General features: G+C 53.0%; 1 long non-coding RNA gene across 1 annotated transcript; it reads right to left on the bottom strand.

Moving 5' to 3' along the window:
• Window positions 1-7,628: 7,628 nt before the first annotated feature.
• Window positions 7,629-9,923, bottom strand: LOC141567845 (uncharacterized). The gene is made up of 3 exons (XR_012490733.1): window positions 9,677-9,923; window positions 9,346-9,435; window positions 7,629-8,756 (listed from the first exon to the last, which is right to left on the bottom strand). It is a non-coding gene; the product is annotated as an uncharacterized LOC141567845 (long non-coding RNA).
• Between the last annotated feature and the right edge of the window lie 1,061 nt (window positions 9,924-10,984).

The raw sequence follows: 10,984 nt of genomic DNA, 5'->3' as shown, positions 1-10,984 counted from the left end.
GACACGGTGGTGAGGGGCCTCGTAAGCAGGAAAGGTTTTGTGTGGTTTGCACCTGTGGGGAAGGAAGGGGCTCTGACTGTGAAGGAAAACAGTTTTGTGTGTGTATGTGTGGTTTTGTTTTTCTGGAAAGCTCCATAGTTTATCAGATTTACAAGGATGTGTAATCTGTGAACAGTTGAGCTCCCCTGCCTTGAGCAATGGCAAGACTCTGAGAGCCGATGAGTAGGGTGTGTCTGCATGGGGACACAGCTGTGCTCAGGCAGATGTTGTGCAGCGGGAAGCAGGACAGCAGGCTGACCTTGCTGAGGCCGGGAGCTGGGTGGTGGGCGGCGGGAACAAGCAGACTTTCTCCCTGACCACAGGAGCCACTGTGCCCCATTTGCTCCGAGTGACAGGAGTCCACAGTGAATGGGGTTGTTCTACAGTTGCTGTCACGGTATCAATGGGACCCACATCTTTGTAGAGAGAGACACCGGCTCTGCCTTCTGCACTATTTACGCTCCTTCTGTGGAGCTGGTTCTTCCGGGCATCAGGTGGGACAGTAAATAGGCCATCATGTCCCTGTTCTGAGGGGACTTTTGTCCTGGTGAAGAGACGTACAAAGAATACACACATGCTTCAGAATGTTATGAAAGTGCAAGTGATAAGGGGACAGACTTCTGAGCCGTCATGGAGGGTGTCCCTGGGGGCGCTGTGAGCTGAGCATTCTCTGATGGTGAGAAGGAGGTAGGTACTTACCGTCTTGGGGCAGGTCACTCAGCAGAGGGGCGGGGAGCAGAGTGACTGCAGGGAGCATGGCAAGTGACAGTGACAGAGAGGAAAGCGGAAGACGCAGGGCACGCGAGTCCCGCAGGGCGGCGGGTTGCCGACCAAAACAATGTGCTTTCACGCAGGGTTCGTTTGGAGCCCATTCGTAATTACTGATTGGAGGCAGCAGGGGCCTTGCTCTGGGTGCTCCAAGGGTCATAGAGAAGTGTAAGAGAGCAACAGCTGACATTGTTCTAATGCCACTTACTAAGCACTGCACACTTCTCTACATTAGAAGAAAGGGGAGCACAAGGGATCATGTGACGTGGTCAGTCACACAGAGTACGTGATAAAGCCAGGGTGTGATCAGGTAGCCTGACCACAGCCACACCCTCGGTTGTCACTGCCTCACTAAGGTGTGGCTTCAGGTGGACTTTAGCTAATTTGGGAAACTGATTTCACCATAAGCAGCTTCCGTAAACAAGGGGACGCTGGGCGAGCCTTGTGGAGGCCTTAAAGCAGCACCCTAGGGCTCTGGGGAAGGCTCTGGAAGGAAGCCACCAGGCTGCTGGCCGTCCCAGCACGCTGTGGGTGTGGAGGAGGGCGCCCTGGGCACTGGCCGGCTGGGCACACCCCATTCTCAGTCAGAGTCTGTGTGGCATGGAGGGGGCTTGTGCCTTCACTGTACCCCATGCAGGGTCCTCATTCCAACACCGATGCCAGGGCTGGTCTGTCTTGCTCACCCAGGACTGCAGAGCTCACAGCTGGCTCATTCCGGGACCTGTCAGTGACACAGTCCCCAGGAGGCCTGACTGGGCCACTTGACTCAACATTAAAGCAGCCCGGAAGATGACAGGGTGGCCCACCAGGCCGAGACGCTGGACAGCAGCTCTCAAGTTCAGGGTCAGGCCCGGAGGAACACATGGGGAACACACAACAGGGCCGCTAGAACTCACCCTCAACAGGAACCCCAGAGGTTGATCATGTCTCTTCCTAAACTTGCATCCACCTTTAGCACCACAGAAGTACCCCCTTTCTGATGGTCGGCCTCCTATGGACCCGTCTAGGATCACAGTTTCTCATCAAGCTGTCACCAGAACCCCTCTCATGACCGAGGGGCTAGCAGGTGTCAGTGGCTAATGAGTCAGCCGTCCCAGGAGACGCTTCACCTCAGTAATAACCTATGAAGACGTGGTGCCTTAATGGAAGGGCAGCGGGGGGGGGGGGCTATTGATCCCCAAGACGTCCCCCTGCTGGTCCCTGGACCCTGGGAGCATGCTGTCTTCCATAGAACACAGGAATGAAAGCAGCAGACGAGGTTAAGGCCACTTGGCAGCTGACCTTGACATGGAGAGCTTGTCCTGGACTGTCTGGGGGGCCAGTGTGATCGCATGCGTCTTTATGAGTGAGACCTTGACTCCGGTTCAGAGAGGAGGACGTGACTTCAGAAGAAGGGCAAGAGATCGAAGATAGAAGCAGCCATCAGCCAAGAAATGTGGACGTGCTCTAGGAGCTGGGAAAGCCATGGGAATGGGCGCCACCCCCAGCAACCCCAGGAAGGAACCAGCCCTGCAGACGCCTGGATTTCGGCCCATGGGACCATGTCAGACCCCTGGCCTCCAGAACTGTGAGGTCTGAGGGGATTTCTGTGCCAGGAGGGCACCTGGGAATTCAGGGTTTTCTCAGGAAACACAGTGTTGACATGGTGCGAGGCAAGCAGGCTTTAGTGAGAACCCGGGGACAGGTCACGCGTGAGCATCGGGCTTTGTCCAGATGCACGAGGACAGTCAGCCTGAGGCACTGCCTTCTCTGTTTCCAACTCAAGGAAATAAGCTCTAGTTCCTTCATGCTGTGGGGACAGCAAACAAAAGGATTTCTAAGAACCATGCAAATGGTAGACCTGCACCGTCATGGGCATTGTCTCAGGTGACGTCCTTGGACTCAGCCCACCTGAGTTTATCTGTCCCCTAAACGAAGAAGAATGGTAACACAACAAGAGCCAGAAGAGCCCTGATCTTGAATGCCATCTGCTGGGACAAGCCTCACGCCCACTGTAGAGACGTGGAAGCTGCTGGGGAGGGCGTGGGAGGCAGACTTGCCTCCTGGTCCCGGGCCGCTGTGGGAAAGGCCAGCACTCTCAGCGCTTATCCCGCCTCTCACATCTCATTTCCCTCAAGCTGACTGCACTTACAGGCAGTGGAGGCAGGACCTGGGCATCACAGGGATGGCTACACATCTGCAAGACGAAGAGGCTCTCGTGTTCCTGTGTGGTAAGAAGTGTGGTCAATCCAGGCTCTGTCACTCTCCATGGCCTCGAGGAAATCAAGGGTCCCCCCTGAACCTCGGGCTCTTCATCTTTTATAGAAACAAGATGACCTACTTCAAAGGGTAACTATAAGGGTTTAGTGATAACAACCAATAGCTGGTTACTTTCCAGGTGCCAGACTCTACTCAGCACTTACCTGCCGTGTTTCCCTGAAAATAAGACCTAACCGACCCATCAGCTCTAATGCATCTTTTGGAGCAAAAATATATAAGACCCGGTCTTCTTATATTATTATATTATATTATATTATATTACATTATATTATAAATTATTCCCGGTTCTTATAGTAAAATTAGACCGGGTCTTATATTAATTTTTGCTCCAAAAGACACATTAGAGCTGGTGGTCCAGCTAGGTCTTCTTTTCAGTGAAACATGGTATATTATCACATGGGATAAAGTCTACAAAAACGCTTTGTAAAGTATTGCATTCATCTCCTAGGGTTTCTGTAACAAATTACCCAAATAGTGGTGGCGTAAAATAACAGAAATTTATTCACTCACAATTCTGGCAGCCAGAAGTCTGAAGTCAAGGTGTTGGCAGGGCCACACTCCCTCCAGGTGCTCTGGGGACAGTCTGCCCCTTACCTCTTTTAACTTCTGGTGATGGTTCTTGGCTCATGACCACAACACTCCGAGGCCTCTGTCTTCATGTGGCCTTCTCTTCTGTGAGGGTCCAATCTCCCTCTGCCTCGTGTAAGGACACTGGTTGGATGCAGGGCCTCTAGGAGAATCTACGATCATCTCTCCATATCCGGATCCTTAAATGAATCACAACTGCACAGACTCTTTTTCCTCATAAGGCAACGTTTCCAGGCTCCAGGAATTAGGATCTAATGGCTTTGGGTGCATTATCCAACCTACCACAGCCCATCTGGCCCCCAAAGGTGCACGTCCATTCCACACGCAAAATATGTTCACCTCAACCCAACATCGCGAAACGCTCAGCCCCTTACGTCTGTCATATGGATCTCATGTGCTCGATCCCGAATCACATCATCGAAATTGGATCAGACTCTCATATGATCCATGTTGGGGGAAAGTCTTCATCTCTGGAGCTGCAAAACTAGAAAATAAGTTTATTCCTAAAATGCAAGTGGTGGGACAGGCATGGAGTAACGGTGATAGGCATTCTCATTCCAAAAGGGGTAGCTGTCCACAGGGTCTTGTTCCCTCCTTGCGAGGACCTCAGCAAGGGTGGCCACTCCAACCATGCCAGGACTCCCCATGAGTGCTGAGGAGCAGGACCGGGCATAAGAGAGCGCCAGCCTTTCCTGAAGTGAAGCAGTTACCCATTTGCTCACAGCAAACTGTGACACAGGCCAGTGACAGCTGAGCCGGCTCCCAGCTCTCATCCTGCCCCCAACAATCTGAGCAGACGCCACAGATTCCTACCTGAACCTGCCTACCTGCTCCTGCTGGGCTTCCCTCAGAGGGGCTTTGGAAAGACCGGATGGGCACATGCACGTGCCCTGAAAAACAAGCTTTGTCCCTGCCACTGCCAGATGGCCTCAAAGTGTGAAAGCTCCTGGAAGTAGTGGGACCTCAGTGTGAATCACAGGCCTATCCCCTTCTGTTCAGCTGCCACAGGGACCAGGACGTCCTCAGGCTGAGGACATTACCAGGGCTGGAGTCCCTGAGGAGGACGCGGGCTGTGGCTATGCCACTTTTCCTGCCGTTTTTCCCAGCACACATCCTGCTTAGCTTGTCTCTGGATTTCTCTCCAGCTGCCTTCACGCTGCCCATTGCTCCTGCCTTCTGGGTGCCCCTGTTTATGGGCCCACCTGTGTCCTCAGAGTCCGGTAGTCTAGATACTGGTGTGACATTTGGTTTAACCTTGTGTGCAGTGAGAAGCCATGTGTTTTCCTAACAGGAAAATGCCTCACTACAAACTGTCTTAGGATAAAGTGTTTATGAGCTTACTGGAAGTGCGGCTCTTCCAGGGACAGCATGACATGGTTTCAGGAGACAGCAATCAGCTCTCGGGACCACTGCTGCCCCATCTTCAGACCATTGGTGGGCCTGGCTCTCTGGCAAGTCTCTGCCCACTTTCACTGTGTGTGAGGTCACCATCTGGTTATCAGGGCCGCTCTGAGCTAGTTACTCGTTGGTGAGTTAAGAAGACACTTCTATCCAAGGGACAACTGATCTTATTAACATCTCAGGTTGACAAGTGGCCATAGTTGGTGATGGGCGGGGGGCAGAGGGGGGCTTTGCAATTGTGCAGTTCCATCACCCAAGAAGCCTCTCCATGTAAAAGCTGGCTTTGGACTCTGGTCACTGAAATGCAGGTTGTGTCCATCCTGTCCTTGTTTCAAGGGCATGACGCACAGACATGTCAGAGACCCTCCTGTTTCACACGGAGCTTTCACATGTGGAAAGGTACCTCACGACTTGGATTTTCTGCCTCTTGGGCTAACTTGGCTGTAATAAAAGGACATAGCAGTGAAAGAACTGTGTTTGGGAGGAAAAGTTTGAGTTATTATTGAGAGAGAGAAGGAAGGGGGAGAGAGAAAGGAGGGAGAGAGGATTGAGAGAGGAGAGGAGACAGAGGGAAAGGGGGGCTGACAGAGACAGAGAAACACACAGAGAGAGAGGGGATTTATACATATATATACAGAGAGAGAGAGGGGACATATATATATATATACACACACACACACACACACACACACAGAGGGTGGAGAGAGAGAAAGGGGGGAGAGAGAGAGAGAGACAAAAGGAGGAGGGGGTAGAGAGAAAGAGGAGAGACAGAGGGAGAGAGGTGGTGGGGAGAGGAGAGAGCGAGGAGGGGGAGGAAGAGAGGGAGGGGAGGAAGAGAGAGAGACAAAAAGAGGGAGGGGAGGGAGAGATTAATGAAACACGGTCAGGCATGTGAGACTCAAGCTGCTGGCCTGAGCATGTCTTTCCCCAAAACTATACTACCAGAGGAGACCTGACAGGCAAGCATGTTTATCAGTCTGGTAACTCTGCCCTGAGACCTCTCCTGGCAGAAGCCCTGGGTCGTCTCAGGAACCCTGCTGCCCTGCATGGGGCAGACATTGCGGGGTGGGGTGGGGTGTCTGCTAGGGCCCCAGGAACCCATTTCCTGCCCTTCCCCACAGGCTCCCTGCACCCAAGAGCACAAGAATACAGGCCAGGCCTTTTTACAATAATGAAGGACAGTTTGGGGGCCCCACTTCTCCTAGGGCCCTGAGCCCAGAGGCTCCTTCAGGAGCTGACACACGAAGTGATGAAGCTGCCAGCACAGACCAGAAAGACCAGGAGCTCAAAGGCTTTTTAAACACACTCTCAGCTCTGTTTCCTCCCCTTCCAGGAAGTTGGCGAGTCTAGCCCACTTTACTTCTTACCCAAATCCTTGATCCAGGAGACAAAGAACAGCTGGCTAGAGGTGAGTGTTCATTCAGGTGTGTGACACATACCTTCTCGAAGCTCTTGAAGGAGCCAGCAGCCTCAGTCGTGAGCTCAGGACATGATTTTCTGGGTAACTGCCCAGACCAAGGCCCCCTCTCTTCCCCTATGAAGCCCCACTGTCCCCATGTGAGTGTGTCATGCAGCCCTTATTCATTTTCTCACCTACTGCGATCTCTCAGACCAGCTGTTTCTCCCAGAGGCCTCTGAACCCACGGATTCCAGGCTGAAACCACATGTGCAGACCTGTGACACAGAGCCTGTGGCATAGACAGGGACGTGGGTTCCTGCTGCAGCAGGTCAGCGTGAAGGGCAGCGAGAGTTGCACTGCCCTGCTTCTCTGACCTCGCTACTGTCATATCCCAATGTACCGGCGAGAAAACAGCAGTGAGATCGTGCAGTCAAAGCCCGAGTTTGCACCCCTGGAAGCTGGCCAGTAGCAGTCAGCTCCAGAGTTGCCACTGGGCAACTGGGCGGCGACCTTTTAAGTTCACAGTGTGGGCACATCTCTTATGGAACAAGGACTGAATCCAGGGCCTTGCTCCTCCAAGTAAGGTCTCTAGACCAGCAGCAGCGCTGGGGAGCTTGTTGGAAAGATCCTTTCAGGCCCCACCCCAGGCCCCCTGAGTCAGCCATTCAGGTGACTGACGCTCAGGAACCGGCTTTCGCAAGCCCCCTGGGGCTGCAGAGTCCCGTGGGGGGGGGAGGGGAGGAGGTTGTCACAACCCAGCCACACAGTGCCTGGAGAGCTCCGCACACTGTGACACTTCTCCATCTGTCCTGGATTGGTGTGGCCTCGTTTCCGCTGCTTTGATTTTTTTTCTTTCCCCAAACATAAAAGCAATTTTATTTTTGTTTCCTACTGTCCCTTTAAACTGTCATGGTAGACACAGTCCTTCCATTGCCCCAGGAGAAACACTTGGACAGAAATGAGATTGTTTGGTCACGGATAGACAGTAGACAGTCCAGGTCAACCTGTTTCACAATTTATTAATTAAAAATACCCACTCCCATATAATCATCAAAGCTTCCAACTTAATCAACAGTAAAGCTTCTTTCCACCTTCTCTGGCCGAATCCAATTACCTCAAAGGAAGGGGCTGTGGTCAGCCTCATCTCTCTTTTTCCCTTCCTCCCCCCCCATATAGCTATAACTTTGAACGCCTTCAAGATAGTAAAGAACAAGTTGACAAAAAAGAAGCTGGACCACCTCCTTACACCATATACAAAAATAAATTCAAAATGACTTAAAGACTTAAATGTAAGATCTGAAACCATAAAATCCCTAGAAGAAAATATAGGAAGAAACTTCACAGACATTACCCGGAGTAAGATTTTTACTGATATATCCCCTCACGCGAGGGAAGTAAGAGGAAAAATAAACATGTGGGATTTTATCAATCTAAAAAGTTTTTTCACAGCAGAGGAAACCATCAATAAAGCAAAAAGGGATCCTACTGAATGGGAAAGATATTTGCCAATGATATATGCAATAAGGGGTTAATATCACAAATTTATAAAAAATTCACTCAACTCCAAAAAAACAAACAACCCAATTAAAAAATGGCAGAGGACATGAAGAGACATTTTTCTAAAAAGGACATACAGATGGATTTGTTTTCTTAATTCCCAGAGGAACTGCAATGTGCGGCAAGGTTTGAGGATTCCAAGAGTCATACCAAGGGCAAGCGTTTTGGGAGGGGACTGGGCACGAAGGGCAGCTCTGTGACCGCGAGCTGTGGCTCGACTGTTGCTGAACGTCATCTGCTGGAAAGTGGAAGCGAGGATGGAATGAGCTCCTTCTGAAAGCAGCTGACCGTTCTGGCCCACGGCGCCCACCAGCTGCCCCTTGTGAGGGGTGTAGACAGGAGGATGGGACGCTGGGAGCTGGCAGAGGACGGGAACCTTGAGACCCTGTCTGTTGCTCACGGCAGCCCAGTGGACAAGCTTGCGCGTGTGCTCGCTCCGTGGACATCTGGTTTGGAGCTGGGCTGGCAGAGGCCGAGCTGCACTATATATTTGGCTTTGGGATTCACGAGGGCCTCAGCCGGGGCGGCCATCTCAAAGGACCACAGACCAGGGGCTAGAATAACAGAACTTGATTGTCTCACACTTCTGGAGCCAAGAAGTCTGAGACCAAGGTGCCACCTGGTATCAAGGCGTTTCCTTCTGAACCTCTCTCCTTGGATCGCAGATGGTCGTCTTCTCCTCGTGTCCTCACAGACTCTGTGTGACTCTGTGTCTCTGTCCTAATCTCCTCTTCTTATGAGGACCCTAGTCAGATTGGACCCCAGTCAGGGCCCATCTAACGACCTCATTTTACCTTCCTCACCTCTGTAAAGACGCCATCTCCAAATAGTCACACAGTGAAGTACTGAGGTTTAGGACTTCAACATATGGATTTGGGGACACAAGTCAGCCCCCAACAAGCCGCACTTACTTCCCTCTTCCCGAAGGTCGACCCACATGGCTTAGTGACACTATTCTGCAGCTGTGTCCCCCACCCCCGCACCTGGTCGTCAGGAGTTTTAGCGCTGGTGGGGGCACTCAGGACAGGTCGGGGTGTCAGCTGGCTTCCCTCAGGGGTGGGGGCCCCTCCTCCCTCCCTTCCCTTTCTTTCCTCCTGCAGGGCCTCAGCCCCACTCTGCTGACCCTTGGTGAGGGACGCATGACATGTGAGCACATAAATGGGCTGGTGCCCAGTAGGTATGTGGGTACTGTGGCACCCTGCGACCGCCTGGCTCAGAATGTTCTGGTGAGATTTTCTGGTCCCTCACCCTTCCCACCAGCCCTGACCTCCCAGAGGTCTCACCTGAGCCAGCAGCCACAGGTTCCCCTCTGACTGCCACCCCCAGCTCCTCACCTGCTCCTCGGGAACTCCTTCCTTCGAGCTCACGGCCGCTCCTCTTGCACGGTTCTGCCACTCATGCAGCCATCGGGTGTGTCTCTTGTCCTGGCCACGAAATTACTCCTTGTCTGGATCTGGCCTTCACAATCCTGCCTCCCGGCCTCCGTTGTCCCTCCTGAGGCCACTGGGAGGAAGTGTGATTGCACCGAACACCGCGGCCTCGTGTCCTTTCCCTCGGCCCCACAGTGACATGTCCCCTGACAACTCAGCGTCTCTAACAGAAATCTCCTTGGTCCCCGTTCCAGTCCCACTTCCCTTTGTGTGACTCCCCCACCCACACACTCACCTGCAATGAAAACCAGGGGGGCTCTTGGGAGCTGCCGTCCTGGGCCGAGGGGTGGGTGCTTTTCACGTCCTGCTGCCTTGACAATAGTCCTGTGAGGTGAGCAGTGTGCCCATTCCACAGACCAGGTTAATGATTCTCCTCAGGTGACACAGCTGGAAAGTGGCCGGAACCAGGCCGCACTCTTCACTCACAGGCAGTCCCCTGCACCTTCTGGTACTCTGTCCCCACCAGCCGTCACAGGCTGTCATTCCAGCTTTTCCTGTTAGTGACAAGTCACTGCACCTCCCCCACACTCCCCATGGCTGTCTCCCCCACACAGCTCTGTACCTGGCCCTCCTGACTCTGGTCCCCCACTACCAGGAAGAGGACAGTCACAGCATCAGCGCTTTCCTCAGTGCCCTTAGAGTAAGTTGGGCAAATGGCTTAGCTTATCGGAGCCTGCCTCCCCAATGGTGAAATGAGGGTAACCACTTTGTAAGCTGTTAAGGGTTAGAGGTGATTTGGAGGGTGGGGCATTTATTCCAGGACCTGCCAAGTCACAGCCAGATTTACTGGGGTCAGCCTAGCACCTCCTAGCCCTCGCCCCTCCCTTCTCCTGACGCCTCCTCACCCCTGCACTTCAGTCCCGTGTGACACCCAGACCTGGTGGTCAATTAATGTACATACTCTGCCCTCAGGACCAGCTCCCTCCCGCAGCCCCATCAACCACATGGCAGTGCCAATCACTGAGGCATGTGGGCAGCACGCAGCCTCACGTCCCAGCTGAGTCCAGGCGAAGGGACTCTGAGATGACGTTTCCCACACAAGCCAGTGCGTGAGGCAGACACGACACCTCCGTCTCTCTTGTCAAGAGGCATTTTAGACAGTCCTCACATTTCTTTACTCTGATCTGGTTGCTCCTTTACCTCCCACGCGGCTCCAACACCGAGACAAGTTGATCAGAAGACCGCAGGCCCGAGCCCATGCATCACAGACTGGACGCTGTGGGGGTTTTTCCTGTGGCCTCTCCTGGCTCAGGACCCCCACCCTCTGCCCAGGGCACCTGTCAGCTGTTAGTTCTCAAGATAACTGCAAATTCAGTGATGATGAATCTCTGGGAGCCGGGCTCACGCAGGTCTGTCCTCAAGGGGCATTGCTTCCCACTTGGTCTCAGAATCAGGGTGGGAGCCCAAGTCCAGGGTCACTGTCAGCCTCAGCCCCAGACATCTGCCCAGACTGGTCCTGCGAGTTTTCTGTTTTGCTCTGCCTCTCACAGCAAGAAGACACCTCCACTGACACTTACAGATGGTCCCAGATCACAGGTGGAGA

The sequence above is a fragment of the Rhinolophus sinicus genome, linkage group LG12, assembly GCF_036562045.2.
Source record: "Rhinolophus sinicus isolate RSC01 linkage group LG12, ASM3656204v1, whole genome shotgun sequence".
Taxonomy (NCBI): domain Eukaryota; kingdom Metazoa; phylum Chordata; class Mammalia; order Chiroptera; family Rhinolophidae; genus Rhinolophus; species Rhinolophus sinicus.
This window is presented reverse-complemented; position numbering and strand designations above follow the sequence as displayed.